This window comes from Macaca nemestrina, chromosome 3, assembly GCF_043159975.1.
Source record: "Macaca nemestrina isolate mMacNem1 chromosome 3, mMacNem.hap1, whole genome shotgun sequence".
In the NCBI taxonomy this organism is placed as follows: domain Eukaryota; kingdom Metazoa; phylum Chordata; class Mammalia; order Primates; family Cercopithecidae; genus Macaca; species Macaca nemestrina.
Genome location: NC_092127.1, coordinates 161,555,652 through 161,571,324, shown reverse-complemented (window position 1 = coordinate 161,571,324; position 15,673 = coordinate 161,555,652).

Below are 15,673 nucleotides of genomic sequence, written 5' to 3'. Positions count from 1 at the left end.
CACCAGGACAGGGAAAAATATAATTTTATTCAGAAATATTGCCTTTGGGATATCATTTCTGTTGGGAAATATCCACTTAATTTTTCTTTAAACTTAATGTGATTTGGAAGCTGACATTCAGATTTTCTTGATAAAAGTGAATTGTGTTTCATGTTGACAGTTGTAACATTAATTTTTCAAGAAGTGTTTTTCAACTATTGATCAGATTTCAGTGGAAGAGAAGTCAGGTTTCCTATATATAAACCTACATTTTTATGAACATCGTGGTTTCCGTTTTGTGTTGTTAGTTGTTTATAGCAATTTACTTTGAAATCTTTGAAGATTTAACAGATTTTGTCCTTTTAAAGTTTTTTCACTTCTGATTTTGTCACATCAAACATGTTAGAAAATGTTAATAAAAGATGAATATTTCATTTTAAGTCTTCTGTTTCACTGCAAAAACATAATACATACTTTAGAGTGAAGCATCAACGAATACAATATTTTGAGTGTCCTGACAACATCAAGACTGAAGATTTTATTGTCGGAAAAAAAAAAAAGCATAGTAATCTATCATCAAGAAATCGAAGTTCTTACCCTGATATATTGGGCGAGACGCTTCCCTTCTCTGTGTTTAACTTCTTTTTGGTGGTAAAAGAATACCCATTTCCTGCCTGGCCCGATCACAATGTTGTGGTGAAATGTATATGAGGTATTAAAAAATGACTTAAAAAGATAAACAGAAAGTTTTTGCTATTATGAGAAATCTACTCACCTTAACACTGAATGCTATGAAAGAAGCTGCAGAGAACACCACCTCTCAGCAATATATATAGTTAGAATTGTACTTTTTGCTGACTCTAAGGGATCCATGCTTTGCTATGGCATAGAACAAAGAACTCAGTACTGAAGTTGTGGTCTAGGCAAAAACAAATTCACCACTCTACTTTGCTTCTTTGTTTTTTATCTGTGTTCCTGTTGTCACCTGTCTTACCTATGTAAAGACTATCTATAATAGAAAACTCTTACTTTTGAACCCACAGAAGATATCAACAATTGACCCCAGAATTCATTGCCTTTGAGTCCAGTATCAGAATTCTTCAAAACAAGACATAACATATGACTATTGACAATAAACAGAAATTTACATGCAAGACAAAGACTACTTGCTACTCTTGAGCTAGAACTTCAGTCATTTCTAATCTTCCAGTCATATGGATACCTTTTAAGACTGGCCTCCTGGGGTAATGCCTTTGCTGCAGAATTCACGTTCTTAATGAAAACAGGGATTTGAACTGGTTGAATAGGTTGTTTTCCATCTTGTAGTGGAGAATGATTAGCAAAGTAAAATTAAAAACAATTAGCTTCAGCACATCACAATGATCTCTTCTTGTTCTGATCATCTGCAGAGAAAATTCGCAGGCATAATTTTCCAGTAAAAGAAAACCACAGAGATTAACAATAAAAATGAGGTGTACAGATTCTGATTATGTATCTTTTACTCTGAGTGCAGGCTGCAGGGAATTGGTAGGAGGCCCAGGATACATATGGTAATAAAGGGCAGAGGAACTCAGCTCATGGAAGTAAAATTTAAAGCTCTGAGTCAATAGCTGTGTAAAGATGAAAGAGGATTATATCGTGGAATGAGGAATACTTAGCTAAGAACATTATGTTCATCTCTTAGGGAAAAGATTTTCCCTTTTTAGATTTCAAGCACAGCTTACTTAAAAATATCAGAGTGAATACTATAGCCCAGTAAGAGATCCATGCAGGAGAAGGGCGTGTTCCACTTATTTATTGCTGTATAACAACCCACTCCAAAACTCAGTGAATACAACAGCAACCATTGTATTGCATTTCATTGACTGATAAGCCCGGATTTGGGCAGGGCATGGCTGGGTAATTCTTCTATTCCCTTTTATCATACTTTAGTTGGCATGAACAGGGTCATTCAGTGGAATTCAACTGTTGCCTGGGTGAGTCTGGAGAGCACAATACTGCTGGGTTGGCTGGAAGGCTGGGCTCACTTGGGCACCTCTCTTTCTCTCCATATTGTCTCAGAGACTCTGTACATGTCTTTCCAGCAAAATAGTTGAACAACTTGTGTGATGGCTTCCGGTTTCCTAAAAACTGGGTCCAGAAAATGGCCCAGCATTATATCTCATACATTGTAATGGTCAATCCCTCACAGAGCTTACTCAAATTCAATGGAGGGGACTGGCTGGGCAGGGTGGTTCACATCTGTAATAACCATGCTTTGAGTGGCTGAGGGGGAGAATCACTGAGGCTGGGAGTTCAAGACCAGCCTGAGCAACATAACTAGACACCATCTCTTCAAAAATAAATATAGAAATAGATACATAGATAGATACAACTGTTGTTTTTTTGTTTTTCTTTTCTAAACAGGGCAATAGACTCCATTTCTCATTGAAGGAATCTCAGAAAAAAATGTGACCATTTCTAACTGCCACATAAGTAGGATTTTTTGGAGCACCTCTTTTTGTCTCATCCTTTGGAAATCACATCCCAGTCCTCAGAAAAGTTGCCGTTCTGTTGTTGCTTTTGTTCTTTTTAAGAAACCCATAAGAAGATTACTTAATTTAATAATAATATGCTCTATATTAAGCTTCTTATTTCAGCCAGTCTGTCTGTCTCTCCACATTATCACCCCATAACTTCCTAAACCAAAGTAATTTGTTTTAAAAGTGCCAGTGATCTAGGCTGACTTTCTGGTAAACATTAATATTATGTGAGAATGATTTGCAAAAGAGCTCCCTAGACCAGAGACAGTAAGATATGGTTTCTATTTTTAGATCTATTATGACTTAGAATGAACCTTTTAGCCTCTCTGATTCTTGTTTTGATAATAAGCTCTTCACACTCTAAACCTTAGAAATATGGCTAGTAATAAGGTCATGTATATTAAAGTCTTTTGACTTTTATGTATGAAGAAGTATTATGATTGGAATCATCAAAATTCCAATTTCAAACATTACTGGTTAATATATGCAACTTCAAAAAATAAGTTAAAATGTCCAAATGGGAAAATGCATTAAAAAAACTGTCAAGCATGATGTAGTCTTCATGTTTTTGTCTTATTGTTTCCAGCTCTGTAATTTCTTTTTGATTCATTGCATTCCTTTACGTTATCATGTCCTGCTGGTGTCCCAGGATCTCATTTTTTCCAAGGTTATGCCAACATACCTTATTTTGTTTACTCTTGACTTATTTTACTTATCCTATCTTACAAAATGAAAACTCTTACATGTAGCAACTTAGTTTTCAGTTTAATAATTAAGTCATCGGGGGGAGAGATTGCATTGGGAGTTATACCTGATGTAAATGACGAGTTGATGGGTGCTGACGAGTTGATGGGTGCAGCACACCAACAGGGCACAAGTATATATATGTAATAAACCTGCACATTATGCACATGTACCCTAGAACTTAAAGTATAATAATAATAACAATAAATAAAAATAAAAATAAATAAATAAATAGAAAAAAATTAAGTCATAACTATTTTCTTGCATTGAAGGTGACAATTATTTCTTTTCCATAGTTGTTTTTATGCACATAATAAAATTTTATTTAACAAACACATTTTCTTTAATTAATAAGATTGAGAAGGAAATGGCAGAAACTGATGTTCCAAGGCATGGTATTACTATCAATTCACTATAGACACATCCAGCAAAAATGATTACTTGGAAAGTTTTTTAAAATGTTATTTAAAAATTAGATAAATATTTTTATATAACAATTATTTTTCTTGAGTGTTTCTTTCTGTTTGAAGCTGAAAACACCAAATTCTCCACAGCCAAAATTTCTCAACTTCGTAGGACCCTCATATCTTAGTCTAAGAGATAATGGGATATCTCCCATGGGATGCCTCATGGATGCCTAAATTTAATGGTGGAGAAATGTTGTTATCATTATTGTTCAATTGGACAGGTAGTAGTTGGTTGGATATGTATCATGAAATGATCCTGGAACACTGTCTCTCATTAGGTAATGGCTAGCCCTCTTACTCATTTTAAGTTTGACTCATTTGTCACCCAGTAGGACTTATTCTGACCAGGCTTTGTAAAATTAAAACTCATCATGCACATGCACACATTTCAGATCCCTCTTATTCTGCTCTACATTTTCTCTTCTACAGTGGTGCCTAGCAAATTCTAGGATTCTGTATAATTTATTTATTACTTTTTATTGTGTTTTTCTTGTCCTTTCTATAGAAATGGCATGCCATAAATGCAAAAGTCTAGAATTATGGAAGAATTATTAACTATGCTTCATAATCATCAATAGCTTATGCTTTATAAACATATAGTGTCAAATACATATGAATATTATCAAAGGGATATTACATTTATTTGTTTGTTTTTTTCTAATGATTATTTTCATGGCTTCAAAAAAAAAGGGCTCATCCTAGACTTGGCAAAGAAAGTAAACAAAATGAACCTGCAATATCTTAGGCCAGAAAAAAAGTAATCAATCAAATACAAATGAGGTCATATCCATCTAAATCATATACAAACCAATTTGCTGTAACTTTCATCAGTCTGCTCTGAAAGAATTTAAAGGTTCAACAAGAATACTGAATTTGACTTGTGGTTTAAGCTCTGATATCCAAAAAGCTTGGAATTCACCACTCCTATTCTTAAAACTAGAAAAAAGGATACAAACTGAAAATTAATAACTTTTATTGGACCTATCAGAGAGCTGTGGTTACAGAGCAAACTGCTACCAATGTCCAGAGACAGATGAATCCAGAGAGTCCACAACCAAGATCCTTTTATTTATAAAACATCCTCAGGAGCCATGAACTGACAGGGAAATTTAAATGGTAATTCTGACAAATTCCTAGAAGCTGAATGTGGACTAGTGTGAGAATAAAAAATCTCAGTGAACCACAGTCATAGAAAGGTCCTCACACTTTCATGGACAAAACCTTCAGGAACGGCATCAGGACTTTAGGGTAAAGACCAGAGACAGGTCCCCTGCTGGTTCCTGTGTGGGGAAAAGTGGAATCATTGTGAAATATTCTCAAAGCCTTCTCCATAACAAAAACCTACTTTGCAGAGAAAAAGACTACCAGAGCTTCATTCCAGCTGGGAGAAAATCCTTCCTCACACTCCGGTCCCTTTTAGCCTCCAGGAAGGCTATATATATAAGGGGTCGGGAGAGGGCATAATTAGTAGGTGTCAAGGCTTCAAGAAAAATTGATTGGAAATGCTGCAGCCAGAGAAGTGAGAAAAGAGCTGGAGTGAAAAATAAGTATTTCTACTAACAAAACAGTTACGAAGGTCACAGCCCAGAGACACATGTCTATGAAAAGACTGAGACTTAATCATATAATACAGAACCTTTCCCCTTCCTAGCATCTTGCCACCACAGCAATAGGGCACCATCATAAGAGAGTTAATTACAGCTATAAGAGCTGCAAGGCACAGGCTCTCTCATGGAAAGAGTATGTAACCCAAAGTTAAGATGAGTGGTATATGCTAGAACACAAGAGAGATTTGAAAGCTCTGGCACCTGTAGTCATGGAAAGCATTAAACAGCCAATTCCCCACCTAGATCTTTAGCGTGAGGTTAACATAAATCCTCACACTAAAAATCTATTTAGCTCAGTTTCTTTTACCCAGTACATGTCTAGCTTTCAATAAAAAAATCATAAAGCACCACAAAAGGCAAGTAAAAATATAATATGAAGGGATAAAGCAAGCATCAGAATCAAACTCAGATATGACACAGATATTAGAATTATCAGACATGGCGTTTAGAATACCTATGATTTGTGCATGAAGAGTTCTAATGAAAAAAGTAGACCATGTGCAAGAACAGACTAGTAATGTAAGCACAGAGGCAGCAAATCTTCGAAAGTCTCAAAAGTAAATGCTAAAATTTTTAAATTTGTAACAGAAATGAAGAATGCCTCACATTGCCATCAGTAGAACATGAAGAAAAAATTCATGAGTTTGAGGTTATGTTGAAATGCAAAAAGGAAAGGGAGTTTAAAAAAAGATCAGAGCATCCAAAAACTATGGAACAATTTCATGAAGTATAATATACATATAATCAGAATTTCAGAGGAGAAGACATAGAGAAAAAAGTAGAAGAAATATTTGAAGTAATCATGGTGGAGAACTTTCCAAAAATAATGGCAGACATGAAATCACAGATCCAAGAAACTCAGAGAATACCAAATCAGCAAATGCCAACAAAACTATACGTAATCGTAGCATTGTCAATCTGCAGACAAACAAAGACAAAGAAAAATTCTTAATAAAAAAAGGAGAAACGATATCTTATCTACAGAGGAAATTATGCAGGTAAGAAGAAAGTAAAGAAGAATATTTAAAGAGTTTAAGAAACATACACACATGCATAAATATAACTTATAATTCTATATCCAGCAAAATTATCTTCAAAACTGAAGGAAAAAAGACTTCTGCAGACAAAAACTAAGATAATTTATTAACACCAGATCTGCCTTGCAAGAAATGTTAAAATAATACTGAATTCAAACAATTAAGTCACATTAACGTATGAAACCCATGGATTCAAAATGAGTCCCCTTACACACATACATACAGACATATGGGTCCTCACTGAAAGTTCCTAAGGTATGAACTCATTATTTTGAAAACTTAACAATAAAGGGAACAAGCCAATTATTTATACTACCTTGCCTGAACAAACTCTATTTCAAGATGAGAAAATAGATGAGGTATAAACATTCTTTTTTAAAGAAGCTCTTCAGCTAATAAATGCAAAAGACCCAATAGAAATGTAAAATTATCAGCTTGTACCACCTAATGAAATAATGGAATTTGACAATAATGATCCAGTAAAACCACTGAATAGAATTTGACGAGGAATTTTGTGAAAAAGGATCATTTAGCATTGTTAGAACTCATCAGCTGAGGCATCCCTAAAAGTCAGACATTATTATATTATGTAACTTTTGATATGATATTATAGGAAAAATGTTTGTTTCCCCCACTAATTGAATCTAAATCTAATCAAACGTCTAGATCTAAGTACCAGTTTTGAAGTGACATGGGTGACAGAAGAATAAGATAAATGACATCACTAGAAGCAATAAGCCAGCTTTAAGTTATGCTACAAAGAAAAATGACCTGATATATTCAACAAACAATGACATAAAAAAAAAGAAATATATGTACGTTATTTGGATCCTGATCTTAGCAAATTAACTTTAAAATAACAGCTTTGAGACAATTAGGTCAATATAAATGTGGATGATTATTAATTGAATTAAAGAATTAGTTTCAACCCTGTGTAATAATATAATATGAGTTTGTCTTAAAATACTCTCATCAGTAAGATGCAGGATGAAGAACTTCTGCCAGCAATTACATGGTATGTGGGATTAAAAAAAATACTTTGGCTTAAGGAAACAAAGAAAGTGAGAAAAGTATGGTCAATGAAACAAGACTGTCAAAATTTTAACAGTTGTTGTAGCTAGATTATCGTTATATGTGGAGAGTCACTTTTCTGCTTTATTTTTTGTATGTTAAAAATGTTCATAATAAAAGGTTTTCTAGGTGATTATTTTAATAAGAAACTTGGAGTAGTTATTGATTTAATAAGAGTTTAAGGGTCAACATACAACTCACATATGGAGGCAAAAGGCTGGTTGCCTTATAGCACTGAGAAGCCTGAAAATGAAGGCAGCAAATTTTACCCTTTTATAATATGTGAATATTTGAGAGCTTGAAACAGCCATAACATGTTATCCATGAATACAGTTTAGTTGAAAATTACATGTGAAATTCACCAAAATAAGAAAGTTCATGCCCTTCTTTAATTAGTGCCTTTCTTGAAGGAGAAAACTAACTTAATAAGAGATCACTAATTAAAGATGTGATACTTTTTTAAGCTTTACTCCAGGTACTGGCAATTATCTGGGATATAACGGAGAAGAAATGGCCTGGGTGCCTATAACAAAAAAGAAGGTATATAGTAACTGATTCCAAAGGGTAATTATAGACTATTAAAGAAGAGGTTTTTATTTAACATTTCATTTTAAAAATAACGTATTATTTTCTATAAATTAATTAGGAAAAACACATTTCATAAGTCAGAGTAAAAAAAAAAATTCTGAAGACAGTTATGAGCTTCCCTGATCAGAATATAAAACAAATTCAGGACACATAGAATTACTGACATTACTGATCATCCTAAAGTATTCAGAAAATAAAGCTGGAAATTCTTGTGATAAATTTAAGCAAAATGTTATGAAGATGTATCCCAGAGAAAAGATAAACAAGAAAACCTATAAAATAACTTACCTAATAAACATCCTAGAAGTCCATATTGAACAAGACCAGGTTAAAATGAACAAATTATTTCACATGCTTTCTAATTTATAGTGAAAAAGTCAGAGACTCTAATACAACTAGAATCTATGAGAAGAAAGGGTATATATATACACACATATATTATATATGTAAAATAAAACATACATGGCTGACTTTCTAAAACAAATGGCATAATTAGAGGGTAATTTAATAAATTTTGCTGCATCTTCCTTAGTGTTATCTGTAAGATAAAATTGTGCCCAATACAGACTTTCATTTGAATTTTTTTAGTTGTGAAAAGTCTCAACATATTCGTAGTTTCAAGAGTGGGAAGAATAATCAATCCATTTCTTGGTGCCTACTTGTAAAGCCTAAAATGCTCAGTCATCGAGAGTAAAAACAACTGTTCCAATACAATTCAAGTAACATTTTAATTGGGTCCATAAAAGTGAGGCAAAAAAAGCATACAAAAGATTTATTAATGTTTTTCTGTAGTGTTTCTCACATGCTCACCCTGATCCAGCCTTATTATGAGCAGATAATTATGAAGTTTTCATTCCAATATAAATCTCTTTGAAATCCTTAGGGTCAGAAGGAGAATGGAATCACAGAAGAGAAAAATTCATTCAGGGATTGGAAAGAGAAAGAAAGGTGGTGGGGTTTTTTTGTTTGTTTGTTTGTTTTGACCCATAATACTTTTTACTCCAGACTGTAAACATCAGATGTTATTTATTTAATAATTCATATTTTGCTTCACTCTAAAAACTATTTGAGGCAGGACATTACATATCTCCTCTTTGAAACAATCCTGGAAAAAGCTTCATTTTGAAGAGCAAAGAGCTAAAAGATAAGAAGGAACTTTTACAAGGTCAGAAATAAAATCAGAGCTGAGCCCAGCAATATTCAGAGATTTTCAGTCTTTCTATTTCTTGTTCCTAATTCTGAATTTTTCACTGGAAGGTCCAAAGTGATTCATTTTTTTTTTTCACCTTTTGGAAAATATTTTCTGGGCTAGAATGTGAGCCCTAAGTGATTTCTTATAAAGGTTGAGTGTTTCATAGTTTGAACTGCCTGAAACAATTAAATATATATTAATTGAATAAGTTATAAATCATGCTTCTCAAATATTATTTTTTTAGATTGAAAAGAGCTGAATGATAGTATGGAGATCTTATTAAGTAAAAACTAAGATTAAGTTTTCAGCTTAATAAAACATAGTTTACAGTATTAGTAAGTACTCAAAAAGTACATTAAATACTGTTATATATATGTGTTTATATATATGTGTGTGTATATATATACATATGCACCTACACTTATTTCTTTGTTCATTCATTCTTTTTTCCTTTCCTTCTATCAAACTTTTATCTTGGTCAACTCATATTTTAAATTGTTGAACACTATTAAACAGAAATAAACAAAGCTGGAAAGCAGAGATACGTATAGGCAGCCCAACCTTCAGATCATGCTTCTTGTTCTGGTTTGGAGCTTTCCTCCTCATTTTTCTCTATTTGCATTTGGCTTACTTTTATAATAACTCAGTTCTGCATTTTGAATAATTTTGTTACATTCACTAGTATTTCATGCTTGTGTCTTACACAACATGTTGATGAGTTTTATATCTTGAAGTATTTCTGGTTACCTAGGCTGGCACTGTTTTTCTAACTCCATAAAGTCACTCTATGAAGAAAACTTTGGTAGAATTCTTTCCACACGAATGTCAAAACTACTCTATTAATCTATGCACTACATATCTATAGTACTCCCCCTTATTCCAAGACCCCTCACTCTCCACAGTGAATCCTTGAAACAATGAATAGTACGGAACCCTATGCTCACTATGATTTTTCCTCTGCACATGTACCTATGATAAAGTTTAATTTACAAATTAGGCACAGTAAGAGATTAAAAACCATAACCAATAATAAAATAGAACAATTATGACAATATACTGTTCATAATTTCACAGTTACTTTTGTTCTTGCTCTAGTTCTTAGCAACCTCAGCACACTATTTTTTTTCTTTTCTTAGTAAGTTGAGAATATTCACCTTTCACTTAAAATAAGCACTTTACAGATTCTCTTTGGCATGTCCTAATTGCCAGCATCACCACTCTTGCTCTTTGAGACCATTATGAAGTGAAATAAAGGTGACTTGAACACCAGCACTGCATACCCAACAGTTGATCTGATAACAGAAGGCTTCTAAGTGACTCAGGGGCAGGTTAGTGTACACAGCATGAGTGCACCGGACAAAAGTTTATTCACATCCTGGAACAGGCACCAGATGACATTACGCTACTCAGAAAGGCAAACAATTTAAAATATATGAGTTATTCGCTGAAGAATTTTTTCATTTAATATTTTTGCACCACAGTTGATCACAAGTAACTGAAACCGTGGAAAGCAAAGTCAACTATCAGGAAGGACTATGGTATAGTCTATGTATTATGCTCTATACAGTTATATATCTATAATATGAAGATTGTCTTCAAGGGTGAGTTCATTTCTATTATCCATCATCTGAAAAAGGGATTGCCATTCATACTGGAAAATTAAGAGCTGCGGGCAAGCTTTAGATAACAATAGAAGGGTTAATCTCACTTTTCTATACTCTCCAAGTATAGCTAAGAAGGTGCCCCTCCATGCTACAGGTTAAAATGGCAGTGGCCAAAAGCGAGAAAGCAAGAGACATCAGCATGACCTGACTCTTTCTTGAGATTCCATGCCTCAAAAGATAAAGCTAATAAGTCTAGGAGTGCAAATCTCTTTTTATACATATATTGTTTAGATTTCTAATGGCCTCGCTCTTTAATTTCTTCATACTACTAGATGGTATTTAGTTAAACCTGTTTGGAAGTGCCAGTCTTTCTCAGCTTTGCTGAAAGGCATGAAGGAAATGGATCATGCAATTTAAGGCAAAACAATTCTGGAAAACTCCAAAAAGAAATGGCATCCAGAGGAACAGTGCTGGTACCCCATGGTCAGTTATTCTGATCCATAGTGAGTTCCTTCAGGTAACTGCCTGTGAGGTTCTAGATTGAACATCACTTAAAGCAAGTGAAATGTCCTTACATGTGCACATGTACCACAGAACTTAAAGTACAATACAAAAAAAAATACAATGGCTCAAAGACTCAATACAGGAAGATAGTCCAGACGTATAAACATCTAGGCATGACATATAAACATATGTCTAGTGAAACATAAAAATCTAGTTATGACATATTATATACTGTGGCATCCAAGAAAAAAATTAGATGGTTGGCCTGTCTGAAGTCCAAAGCCAAGACAATTTCAAAAAGAAGCCAAAAAAGAACAACTGTCAGTGTGTCCCCAACTCTACCCAAGTGGCGGTGAAGGGTACTGTCCTGAACATACTCACAGGGTCAGCAAGAACATCCTAGAGAGTACTAGGTGGGTCATCTGCCTCTGATCTGCTCCCTTGCTCTAATCCAAGCTTACTTATCAACTTCCAGAGTATAAATTGATTTATTGATAGACTTTCCACCAGGTGGATTTGAATTCTGCCCCGAGATGTTGGTACAAGTACTAGGATCTTCTTGTCAGCTACTTATCATGAGAAAGTAGCCCCTAAGTATGTGGTTTACACATTAATCTTTCATGAGTTTTGTTTTAATGAGTCATGGCTAGTTTCTAACTCACTCTGAGTGTAAGTTACTTTAGACCTCCATGTCAAAAGTTGAGACTTGAAAACCACAAAGATACAACTGCACAAAATAGGGGCTGCTCCAGTGGCTCAGCAGTCTCCACCTCTGACAGTTGTATTCCTCTTTGACTTTCACAGCGTATGTCAAAGCCACATTTATGTACATCAATATTCACATTCTGAGCAGAATGATAGTTAAGTATAGAGAAGAAATAAATGACATAAATTACCTGCTATTAAGAAAAAGCATCACAGTTCTAACTCGCAACTTGAGGAGTTGAACATGAAACAAAAATAGGAGAGAGTGGCAGAGAAGGAAATCTTGAACATAGTGACATTTCTCAAGAAATAAGTGCAGACATAATCTGAACATACTTCAACAATTTTAAATACAAATAAAATAAGAAGTCAAATGTATTAGTGCTGCTTGACAATTCTATGGTGAAATGAAGTTTCTTGCTACATGGAAATATTATCACTTCTGTTTTGCTCACTCCTTCATAGAGTTCAGATTCATGATTCCAGGGATAGGCAGTATTCATCAGTGTTTTGACAGCAGGAGATAACCGACATTAGGTGAATATTTCCCTCAAAAGAAATGTAAGAATGAGTCTAGACATTATTTTCTCAGAGTTGCTTCTAATTTCACGTGCAATCAAGTTGCCCTTGGCAACTCAGGGAAAGTTAGCTTATCTCCCTGAGTTCAGCATAAACAAAAATCTAGTCAAGTCTTCACATGAAATGTGTATTATTTGGCTGAAAGAGCAGATATCCACATTTTGTTCTAAAGCATGAGATCCAGTTGTCAAGCTAATACACAAGGGTGATGGAAAAGAGAGCTGAATATTCTTTTTAAAGTTCTATGTAGTTTAAAATATGAATTCTTATATAAGACTAATTTTTTATTTTGACATAATTATTTATATTCCTTTCAAACTAGGTGTGACAACTGATGATGACAACAGAACAGGGTACCCCAGGAGTGGATGAGTGTTACAATCATCAAGCCGCACTGCATTCTCAGTAATTTCACTGTCACTCTGATTTTCACTGCCTGGGATGCTAACGATTTCTGATGCCAGTAGGCCCGCTAGGCTGTGAGGAAACCACTGTGCTCAGTAATATTTGGGAAGAATTTCTGTGAGATTTTTCAGAAAGCAAATGGAGACTTCCCAGAGGCAAGCAAATTTTAAACTACTGAGACTCTAAAGAAGACATTTAACATTAGTAAAAATGACTTCAGTAGAAGGCAGGTGGAAGAAATAAATACATGAGGCTTCATTAGCTTGATGAAAAATGGCCAGAACTTGCAGAAGAAAACAATGATTTGAGAAAGTGAGACTCATAGTATTTGGCTCTTATTATAATTTTCTTCTACTCATATTTAGTTTTATTTAAGCCCAAATCAAGAAAAGAAAGACTTTCCTTGAAATTTGAAACTGGAATCAGAATGATAAGATTCTATTCCCAAGTACTACAACTGTGTACGGCCTTTGCATCTCTTTGAAATTTTGGTTGAACTTTATCACCACCATTTAGTAGACAAATGTAGGTTATAAGAAGTACATATTTTGAATTTTGTGCAAACTTTTTGCAAATGAGATACCTTTGAATTCCAGCTTTATGAATGAAATAATAAATTCTTAGTCAAATAAATTGTTCCATTTCAGTCTGAGCAATAGAGTGAGATACTGAGACTCAAAAAAAAAAGTTCCTGAGCCTAGCGGTACATCAGAATAACCTGGCTAAGCTTTTTTTTTTTTTTTTTTTTTTTTTTTTTTTTTTTTTTTTTTTTTTCCCGAGACTGAGTCTTGCTCTGTCGCCCAGGCTGGAGTGCAGTGGCGCGATCTCGGCTCACTGCAAGCTTCGCCTCCCGGGTTCACGCCATTCTCCTGCCTCAGCCTCCCGAGTAGCTGGGACTACAGGCGCCCACAACCGCGCCCGGCTAATTTTTTGTATTTTTAGTAGAGACGGGGTTTCACCGTGGTCTCGATCTCCTGACCTTGTGATCCGCCCGCCTCGGCCTCCCAAAGTGCTAGGATTACAGGCGTGAGCCACCGCGCCCGGCGACCTGGCTAAGCTTTAAAAAATACAGCTTCTTGGGTCTCACCCCAGGTTTATTGAAAAGCAGTAATCCACAAGAAACACCTAGAATCTATAATTTTCAAAAGCTCCCATAGAGAATCTCAGGTAGTTATTCCCGGCCTGCCGACTTGTATTTGAGACCCAATGGTTAAGCTATACTCATAAAGAAAGAAAAGCTATTATGTACTGAGCATCTACTACCAGGTACTAACTAGATGCTTCAAAATGCTATTATAATGATTCTTCTTAATGCAGGGACACTGTAGTGTATTGAATAGTGTCCCCCAATATTCTTATCCAATCAGACCCTGACAATATAACCATTTTGGAAATAAGGTATTTGCAGATGTAATTGAAATGAAATTACACTAGATGAGGATGGAAGCTAAATCTAATGACTGATGTACATATCGGAAGAGGAGAGGGCACACATACATGTAAAAAGAGGAGACAGACAGAGAGAAGAAAGCCATGAGAAGACGGAGGCAGAGACTGGAGTGATGCAGCTACAAGCCAAGGAACACCAAGGACTGCCCAGAGTCACTAGAAGCTAGAAGTGTCAAGAAAGGAATTTTCCAGAGAGCCTTTAGAGGGAACATGGTCCTTCTGATACATTGATTTCAGACCTCTAGCCTCCAAAACAGGGAAAAAGTACACTTCTCTTGTTTTAAGTCACTCAGTTTGTGGACGTTTGTTATGGCACCCCTAGCAAACTAATATAGACACAGAGACTCAGAGAAGTTCAGCAATCTGCCTGAGTTATTCAGATAGAAGGTGATGACGCAGGGTTTCAAACTCTGGCCCCATTGATTTCAAAACACGTGAACTAAAACAACATTGGCAGAGTTCCATAGACCAGGATTCGAGCAGCATTTGGTCAAAGTGGGGTTCCTAGATGGCCTAGAGATCACCCGGGGACCTTATTAAAAAGGCGTGTACCTTGATTCTATCTGGAATTACTCCATGAAGAAGTTTTGCAAGCTGGACCTAAGAACCTACTTTTAGCAGGTATCTCAGGAAATCGTCACTCATATTAAAGTTTGACATCACTGACTAGAGAGCTGGAAATATTTAATGCGACATTTTTTGCTTTTTCATTAAAGTATATCCTGAACATATGAAACAAATAAATAAAATGACAAATGTTATTAGAGAAATTAATGTCATGAAGTCAACATGTACTTCATTTCAAACCTTTTTTACATAAAACTGGGATACTAAGGAAAATGTACATAACGAACATTCATACCTCCCCCATATATGAAGCTGATCACGTTCCATTCTTTTCTAAACCTTGAAGAAGACAAGCAGATATTACACCTATTTTTATATTATAGGAGAGGAGGCTAAGACTGGAGCCTCAGATAAATTTACAAATCACTCTCCTGTGGTTTATTGCTAGAGCATGACATTATTTTCTGTCTAGACATTACTAAAAAATTTAGTTGGGAATTAAGATGAAAATAACATGGGTGGGAGAAGTGTGATCTCACTTACTTTCACAGGAAAGCGGAGAGAAAGATAACAGAAAAAGGATATGTTGTTTTTTAAAGCCATGGAAAGAAAAGTAGAAAACAAGTGTGTGAGAAGCCAAAGAGCAGAACTTT